Below are 10,234 nucleotides of genomic sequence, written 5' to 3'. Positions count from 1 at the left end.
TTAGCAATTTGTAAGCCAGCAATTAAGGCTTCATATTCAGCCTCATTGTTAGTTGCTTGGAACTCACAGGCTATGGAGTGGGGTATTATGTCCCCCTGTGGCGATTTTAGTAGTATCCCGAGCCCTGTGCCCTTGACATTTGAGGATCCATCAGTGTGTAGTATCCAAGGATCCTTGGTCTCATCCAGCTGCTGGACTTCCAATTCTGCTTCCTTTTGTAGATCACTACTGAAATCAGCCACAAAGTCAGCTAGTGCTTGGGATTTGATGGCTGTTCTTGGCTCATATCTTATATTATGGGCACTAAGCTTTACTGCCCACTTAGCCATTCTTCCTGACATCTCTGGTTTCCTGAGGACATTCTTAATTGGAAAATTAGTTCTAACAACAATAGTATGGGTTTCAAAATAATGCCTTAACTTAGTTGATGCCATGATTAATGCAAGAATAAGTTTTCCGAGGTGTGAGTACCTGGATTCGGCATCAAGTAAACTCTTACTTACATAGTAGATAGGATATTGTGTACCTTCGTGATCCTTAACAAGGACAGCACTTACAGCGGTTGAGGATACCGCCAGGTATAAGGATAACACATCTCCTTTTTCGGGTTTTGTTAATGCTGGTGCTGAGGACATATATTCTTTAAGGGCTTGTAAAGCATTCTCATGTTTCTCAGTCCATTCAAACTTCTTGTTCTTCCTTAAGATATCGTAAAATTCTTTACATTTTTCTGAGGATTTTGATATGAACCTGTTCAGAGCTGCTATCCTGCCTGTTAGCCTTTGCACATCCTTAGCATTGGCAGGGGACTTGATGTTCACTAGTGCTTTAATTTGCTCCGGACTTGCTTCAATGCCCCTCTGAGTTACCATATATCCTAGGAATTTACCTGCCTTAACACCAAAGTGGCATTTTGAAGGATTAAGCTTCATGTTATAATTATCAAGGATATCAAACGCTTCTTCCAAATCCCTTAGGTGATCCTCAGCTTTCTTTGATTTGACTACCATATCATCTATGTATACTTCCATAGTTTGTCCAATTTGATCTTTGAACATCATATTCACCAGCCTTTGATATGTTGCACCTGCATTTCTTAATCCAAAAGGCATGGCAATATAACAATACAAACCGGTTGGGGTCATAAAAGCTGTATCCTCTTGGTCAGATGGTTCCATCTGAATTTGTTGGAATCCAGATGATGCATCCATAAAGGTTAACAGTTCATGCCCCGCTGTTGCATCCACCATGGAGTCAATGTGGGGTAATGGGAAAGGATCCTTGGGACATGCCTTATTCAGATCAGTGAAATCGACACATACCCTCCACTTTCCGTTTTTCTTTTGGACAACGACCACATTGGCTAACCATTTTGGATATTTTACCTCTCTGATCATACCTGCTCGAAGTAGTCTCTCTACTTCTTCTTGGATAATGGCATTCCTTTCTGGTGCAAACTTCCTCCTTTTTTGATGGATTGGTTTGATAGACCTGTCAATGCCAAGTTTATGAGTTATGATATCCTTTGATATACCTGTCATATCTTTGTGCTTCCATGCAAAGGTAGACTTTCTTCTTTTAAGGAAGGATATCATGTCTTCTTTCATCTTGCCAAGGATCCCTGATCCGATATAGATTTTTGATTCAGGATCACTAGGATCCAAGAGGATTTCGTCCACATCTTGTTCCCTTGCCTCCAAGACATTCCTCGGAGGATACTGTAATTGCTATTGCTCCCTTGGCTTTGAAGTTGGCTTCATGGATGAGGTATAACAATCCTTAGCCTCCTGCTGATCACTGTCGATCTTGATTATCCCCCATGGGCTAGGGAGTTTCACACATTGATGATAGGTGGATGGGACTGCTTTCATATCATGTATCCAGGGCCTGCCAAGGATAACATTGCAACAAGATAATCAGTCAATAACACAAAATTTTTGATAATTATGTAATCCTTCCACGTAGATTGGGAGTTTGATGTCCCCCAGAGTTTTCTTCGTTTCTCCACTGAATCCTACAAGCACGGAGGATCTTGGTGTGATGTCTGATTCTGGGATACCCATTTTCTTCAGAACATCAAGCTGGATAATGTTCACTGAGCTTCCTCCATCGATAAGGATCCAGCGGACAAAATGGTTAGAGATAAAGAGAGTAATAACTAAACTATCATGATGAGGATCCTGGATGTTAATGCGATCATTCTCATCAAACGTTATCGTCTTTCCTTCCGAGACACTTGATGTTCGAATAGGTCTCTCTCCATTATCCATTTTTGCTTCCTTTGCATGCCTTTTGGCCGCCGAGAAGGATGTACCACAGATGTCTGATCCTCCGGAAATAAAGTTGATCACTTGTGCATTCGCCGGAGGGGCTGGAGCCTTTTCAGGGATCCTTTCAGGATCCTGAGTCCTTTGCTTTTTTCTTCCCAACAATTCTTTTAGATGCCCCTTGCTTAACAGATATCCAATTTCTTTTCTTAAAGCTATGCATTCTTTAGTTAGATGCCCGAAATCCTCATGGTATGCACACCATTTTGACTTGTCTTTAGTCCCGGATGGTTTATCATTCTTCCTGGGCCACCTAGCTTTTTCTCCTAGATTCTGCATTGCAAGGATTAGTTCATAATTATCAACGGAAAAACAATATTCTGAGATCGGAGGATAATCTTTGTCATCCTCTTCTTGGTCAACAGCATGCACATTCTGGTTGTCATTTCTATGGTAGGATTTGAATTTATTGTTCTTGAAGGAGGATCCTTGCTTCTCCTATTTTGAGGATCCTACTTGTCTCTCCTGGATCCTCTTGTCATCCTCTAGCCGGATGAACCTGAGTGCCCGAGTTCTTACTTCATCTAGATTCCTGCATGGTGTCATAACAAGATCATCATAGAATAATGAATCCTTAAGCAGTCACATTTTGAAGGCTTCAACAGCCGTAGCCATATCCAAGTTGGGAATGTCCAAGGATTCTTTACTAAATTTAGTTATATAATCCCTTAATGATTCATTATGACTTTGAGTTACCCTATATAAGTCACTAGTTAATTTTTCAAATTTTCTGCTACAAGAGAATTGGTTATTGAATAAATTAACTAAATTAGCAAATGAAGTAATAGAGTAAGGGGGAAGACTTAGTAGCCATTTAAGAGCTGATCCAGTTAGAGTGGATCCAAATCCTTTACATAGGCATGCTTCCTTTAACTTTCCGGGATTGGATTGATCTCCATCTTCTCCCTGTATTGTGCTACGTGCTCCTCAGGATCCGTTGTACCATCATACAGCTTCATAGTAGGGATATGGAACCTTTTGGGTACCTCTGCATCACAAATTGGTGGTGCAAAGCGAGATACCTTATGGCTTCCATCTGCAATCTCTGGGATAGGCTTGACTACCCCTGGAACACTTGAGATCAAATCTCTTAGCTTCTGCAACTCCCTGGCCATAGCATGATTGATACCTGTATCCTGCATTAATCCATGGTTAGTGGTAAGATAATTATTTAAAGTGTTACCTCCCATTGAGTTCAAGTTAGGAACATTGGGTGTGACTCCATATTGCTGGGATTCTGGGATAGTGGAGGGACCAGTGGAAGCAATGGTCTGTATTGGAATGAAGTCCCCTTGATGGACATCTAGACTTCCTGTTTGCAAACTTTTTAGGGATCCTGGCATCTGGAAGGATCCTGGTATCTGGGATGATCCTGGAACGAAGGAGGATCCTTGAACCTGGGACGATCCTGGAACAAAGTAGGATCCTTGAACCTGGGATGATCCTGGAACAAAGGAGGATCCTTGACCCTGGGATGATCCTGGAACAAAGTAGGATCCTTGAAACTGCTGTGCTCCCGGATAGGCTCCTGAATTCATGAAGGATCCCATATGCTGGGGATAGGATCCTGCCGGCTGAAAGTGTGAGCCTGATGCCTGAGTCATTGCTGCCGATCCGAGGTGCAATCCTCTTGATTCTCCCATAATTTGCACGTCCGGGACTCCCGATGGCTGAGAAGTGATCATTGGAGTATCAAAGCTCAGGGATTTGGGCATTAGTGGGGAATGATCCTCTGCCGCTATCTTTTGCCTTTTGAGGTCTCCAATTTCCCTGAGGATCCTGTCATTAGTTTCATCCTGCCGCTGCATTCGATCCTTCATCTGCAAAATTAAAGCAAACACATCACTAGTACTAGGAACAGAAGAATTCATAGCAGAAGAAGATGGAGGTTTAGAGAAGGTAGGATTTGGTCTCTTCTCAGCATTTTTCTGTGATCCTGCCGGTGGTGGAGGCAGAGTGTTCTGGGACGAGGTGACTGCAGACATCGCCGTGGACGTTTTCTTCAATGATGAAGCCATGTAACTCTTTGAAATGATTTCGAACAAAAGGTTTTCTTATGAATGAAGCACCAATTGCCCCACGGTGGGCGCCAAACTGTTTTGGTCAAAAATCACACAAGGATAATGCAACCAAACTCTATGTAAACGGGGTATGATGCTTGGTTTATTGAAAAAGTAAAGGATCACTTCAGTATGAAATATGCAAAGACACAATGATTTATACGAGGAAAAAGCCCTTGATCAATGTATGATCTCCGGCATAAAAAACCTCGGGTGATGGCAACTACCGATCACCAAACTTCAATATAAGAAAAATGGTTACAACTTCGGATGATAATGAGCTGAGTACAAGGATCACTATAGTTTCGAGTGTCTAAGCGTGTGAGAATTGTGTTGTGTTCTTCCGAATGGGGAAGAGTGTTATATATACAAGTGTAGGTGACCTATTTTAGGTAAAAAGACTAATAATCAGCTCATTACCCCTTTAGAAATAAAAGTAAATCTAGCCTAAATTGTCGCCCTTAAATCATGCCAAGTTTCCATATCCTTTGCAACGTCCATCTCCGATTAAGCACATGCTATAATTGTAAAGACGCGTCCCTTGATCGTGATGCTAAGAGCGGATCCTGCTAGATGTTCCTGTAAAATATCATTTAATTCAATGAAGGTAACTGTTAGCATGAGGATCCTATAATGGTCCATGATCCTGATCCTGAAGTCCTGCTGAGGATCACTATCTGCTAAAGAAACAAGGATCACTGGTTAGGATCACATGTAAGGATCATATATCATAAAAATCTAGCCCTAACACATACCATGAGGATTTTGGGCATTTAACAGAGGAATGCATCGCATTGAGAAAGGAAATTGGATATCTGCTGAGCAAGGGACATTTAAAAGAGTTGTTGGGAAGAAAAAAGCCAAGGACTCAGGATCCTGAAAGGATCTCTGAAAAAGCTCCAGCTCCTCCGGCAGATGCACAAGTGATAAACTTTATTTCTGGTGGATCAGACATCTGTGGTACATCCTTCTCAGCAGCTAAAAGGCATGCAAAGGAAGCTAAAATGGATAATGGAGAAAGACCTATTCGAACATCAAGTGTCTCGGAAGGAAAAGTGATAACCTTTGATGAGGATGATCGCGTTGATATCCAGGATCCTCATCATGATAGTTTAGTTATTACTCTCTATATTTCTAACCATTTTGTCCGCAGGAATCCTTATTGACGGAGGAAGCTCAGTAAACATTATCCAGCTTGATGTTCTGAAGAAAATGGGTATCCCAGAATCAGATATCACACCAAGATCCTCCGTGCTTGTAGGATTTAGTGGAGAAACTAAGAGAACCCTGGGGGACATCAAACTCCCAATTTATGTGGAAGGATTACATAATTATCAAAAATTTTGTATTATGGACTGTTTGTCTTGTTGTAATGTTATCCTTGGCAGGCCCTGGATACACGATATGAAGGCAGTCCCATCCACCTACCATCAATGTGTGAAGCTCCCTAGCCCTTGGGGAATAGTCAAGATCGATAGTGATCAGCAGGAGGCTAAGGATTGTTACACATCATCAATGAAACCAGCCTCGAAATCAAGGGAGCAATAGCAATTAAAGTATCCTCCAAGGAGTGTCTTGGAGGCAAGGGAGCAGGATGTGGACGAAATCCTAATGGATCCTGATGATCCTGAATCCAAAATCTATATTGGATCAGGGATCCTTGGCAAGATGAAAGAAGACCTTGTATCCTTCCTCAAAAGAAGAAAATCTACCTTTGCATGGAAACATGAGGATATGACAGGTATATCTAAGGATATTATCACTCATAAACTTGGCATTGACAGGTCATTCAAACCAATCCATCAAAAAAGGAGGAAGTTTGCACCAGAAAGAAGTGCCATTATCCAGGAAGAGGTAGAGAGATTGCTACGAGCAGGTATGATTAGAGAAGTAAGGTATCCAAGATGGCTGGCCAATGTGGTTGTTGTTCAAAAGAAAAATGGAAAGTGGAGGGTATGTGTCGATTTCACTGACTTAAATAAGGCATGTCCCAAGGATCCTTTCCCATTACCCCACATTGACTCCATGGTGGATGCAACGGCGGGTCATGAACTGTTAACCTTTATGGATGCTTCATCTGGATTCCAACAAATTCAAATGGAACCATCTGACCAAGAGGATACGGCTTTTATGACCCCAACCGGTTTATATTGTTATATTGCTATGCCGTTTGGGTTAAGGAATGCAGGTGCAACATATCAAAGACTGGTGAATATGATGTTCAAGGATCAGATTGGAAAGACTATGGAAGTATACATAGATGATATGGTGGTGAAATCCATAAAAGCTGAGGATCACCTAAGAGACTTGGAGGAAGCATTTGATATCCTTGACAGATATAACATGAAGCTTAATCCTTCAAAATGTCACTTTGGTGTAAAGACAGGTAAATTCTTAGGATATATGGTAACCAAGAGGGGCATTGAAGCAAGTCCGGAACAAATCAAAGCATTGGTGTGTTAGGGCTGGATTTTCATTATAGGTGATCCTTATACGTGATCCTAACCAGTGATCCTTGTTTCTTTGGCAGACAGTGATCCTCAGCAGGACTTCAGGATCAGGATCATGGGACATTATAGTGATCCTCATGCTAACGGTCACCTCCGCTCAATACAATATTGTTTTGCAGGAACATCTAGCAGGATACGCTCTAGGCATCATGATCCAGGGACGCGTCTTCACAATTATGGCAAGAGCTTGATTGAAGATAGACGTTGCACAGGATATGGAAACTAGGCATGATTTATGGGCAGCTATTTAGGCTAGATTGTATCTCATTTCTAAAGGGGTAATGAGCTGATAATTAGTCCTTTTACCTAAAATAGGTCACCTACACTTGTATAAATACCACTCTCCATCATTTGGAAGAGGGGACACACGACATACAACGCAACTCTCACACACTTAGACACTCGAAACAATAGTGATCCTTGTACTCAGCTCATTACTATCCGAAGTTGTAATCATATTTTTCTTATATTGAAGTTGGTGATCGGTAGTTGCCATCACCCGAGGTTTTTTATGCCGGAGATCATACACTGATCAAGGGCTTTTTCCTCGTATAAATCATTGTGTCTTTGCATCTTTATCACAGAAGTGATCCTTTACTTTCATAATTAACCAAGCATCATACCCCGTTTACATAAAGTTTGGTTACATTATCCTTGTGTGATTTTTGACCAAAACAGATTGGCGCCCACCGTGGGGCAATTGGTGCTTCATTCATAAGAAAATCTTTTGTGCGAAATCATTTCAAAGAGTTACATGGCTTCATCATTGAAGAACACGTCCACGGCGATGTCTGCAGTCACCTCATCACAGACCACTTTGCCTCCTCCACCGGCAGGATCTCAGAAAAATAATGAGAAGAGATCAACTCCCACTTTCTCTAAACCTCTATCTTCTTCTGCTATGAATTCTTCTATTCCCAGTACTAGTGATGTATTTGCTTTAATTTTGCAGATGAAGGATCGTATGCAGCGGCAGGATGAAACTAATGAAAGGATCCTCAGGGAAATTGGAGACCTCAAAAGACAAAAGAAAGCAGCAGAGGATCATTCCCCACTGATGCCCAAATCCTTGAGCTTCGATACTCCAATGATCACTTCCCAGCCATCAGGGATCCCGGACGTGCAAATCATAGGGGAGTCAAGAGGGTCACATCTCAACCCGGCAGCAATGACGCAGACATCAGGCTCACATTTTCAGCCAGTAGGATCCTATCCTCAGTACATGGGATCCTTCATGAATTCAGGAGCCTATCCGGGGGCACAGCAGTTTCAAGGATCCTACTTTATTCCAGGATCATCCCAGGGTCAAGGATACTCCTTCGTTCCAGGATCATCCCAGGTTTAGGGATCCTCCTTCGTTCCAGGATCATCCCAGGTTCAGGGATCCTCCTTCGTTCCAGGATCATCCCAGATACCAGGATCCTTCCAGATGCCAGGATCCCTGAAAAGTTTGCAAACAGGAAGTCTAGATGTCCATCAAGGGGACTTCATTCCAATGCAGACCATTGCTTCCACTGGTCCCTCCGTTATCCCTGAATCCCAGCAATACGGATTCACTAACTTGAACTCAATGGGAGGTAACACTTTAAATAATCATCTTACTACTAACCATGGATTCATGCAGGATACAGGTGTCAATCATGCTATGGCCAGGGAATTGCAGAAGCTAAAAGATATGATCTCAAGTGTTCCAGGGGTAGTCAAGCCTATCCCAGAGATTGCAGATGGAAGCCACAAGGTATCTCGCTTTGCACCACCAATTTGTGATGCAGAGGTACCCAAAAGGTTCCATATCCCTACCATGAAGCTGTATGATGGCACAACGGATCCAGAGGAGCATATAGCACAATACAGGGAGAGGATGGAGATCAATCCTATCCCAGAAAAGTTGAAGGAAGCATGCCTATGTAAAGGATTTGGATCCACTCTTACTGGATCAGCTCTTAAGTGGCTGCTAAGTCTTCCCCCTACTCTATTACTTCATTTGCTAATTTAGTTAATTTATTCAACAACCAATTCTCTTGTAGCAGAAAATTTGAAAAATTAACTAGTGATTTGTACAGGATAACTCAAAATCATAATGAATCATTAAGGGATTATATAACTAAATTTAGTAAAGAATCCTTGGACATTCCCAACTTGGATATGGCTACGGCTGTTGAAGCCTTCAAAATGGGACTGCTTAAGGATTCATTATTCTATGATGATCTTGTTATGACACCATGCAGGAATCTAGATGAAGTAAGAACTCGAGCACTCAGGTTCATCCGGCTAGAGGATGACAAGAGGATCCAGGAAAGACAAGTAGGATCCTCAAAACAGGAGAAGCAAGGATCCTCCTTCAAGAACAACAAATTCAAATCCTACCATAGAAATGAGAACAAGAATGTGCATGCTGTTGACCAAGAAGAGGATGATGAAGAATATCCTCCAATCTCAGAGTATTGTTTTTCCGTTGATAATCATGAACTAATCCTTGCAATGCAGAATCTAGGTGAAAAAGCTAGGTGGCCCAGGAAGAATGATAAACCATCCGGGACTAAAGTCAAGTCAAAATGGTGTGCATACCATGAGGATTTCGGGCATCTAACTGAAGATTGCATAGCCTTACGAAAAGAAATTGGATACCTGCTAAGCAAGGGGCATCTAAAAGAATTATTGGGAAGAAAAAAGTAAAGGACTCAGGATCCTGAAAGGATCCCCGAAAAAGCTCCAGCACCTCCGGCAAATGCACAAGTGATCAACTTTATATCCGGAGGATCAGACATCTGTGGTACATCCTTCTCGGCGGCCAAAAGACATGCAAAAGAATCAAAAATGGATAATGGTGAAAGGCCTATTAGAACATCAAGTGTCTCAGAAGGGAAGATGATAACATTTGATGAGGATGATCGCGTTAACATTCAGGATCCTCACCATGATAGTTTAGTTATCACTCTCTTTATCTCTAACCATTTTGTCCGCAGGATCCTTATTGATGGAGGGAGCTCAGTGAACATTATCCAGCTTGATGTTCTGAAGAAAATGGGTATCCCAGAATCAGACATCACACCGAGATCCTCCGTGCTTGTAGGATTCAGTGGAGAAACGAAGAAAACTCTGGGGGACATCAAACTCCCAATCTACGTGGAAGGATTACATAATTATCAGAAATTTTGTGTTATTGACTGTTTATCTTGTTGCAACGTTATCCTTGGCAGGCCTTGGATACATGATATGAAAGCAGTCCCATCCACCTACCATCAATGTGTGAAGCTCCCTAGCCCATGGGGGATAATCAAGATCGACAGTGATCAGCAGGAGGCTAAGGATTGTTATACCTCATCTATGAAGCCAA

This window comes from Helianthus annuus, chromosome 15, assembly GCF_002127325.2.
Source record: "Helianthus annuus cultivar XRQ/B chromosome 15, HanXRQr2.0-SUNRISE, whole genome shotgun sequence".
In the NCBI taxonomy this organism is placed as follows: Eukaryota; Viridiplantae; Streptophyta; class Magnoliopsida; order Asterales; family Asteraceae; genus Helianthus; species Helianthus annuus.
The sequence above is the reverse complement of the archived record's forward strand: the minus strand, read 5'-3'. Positions refer to the sequence as shown.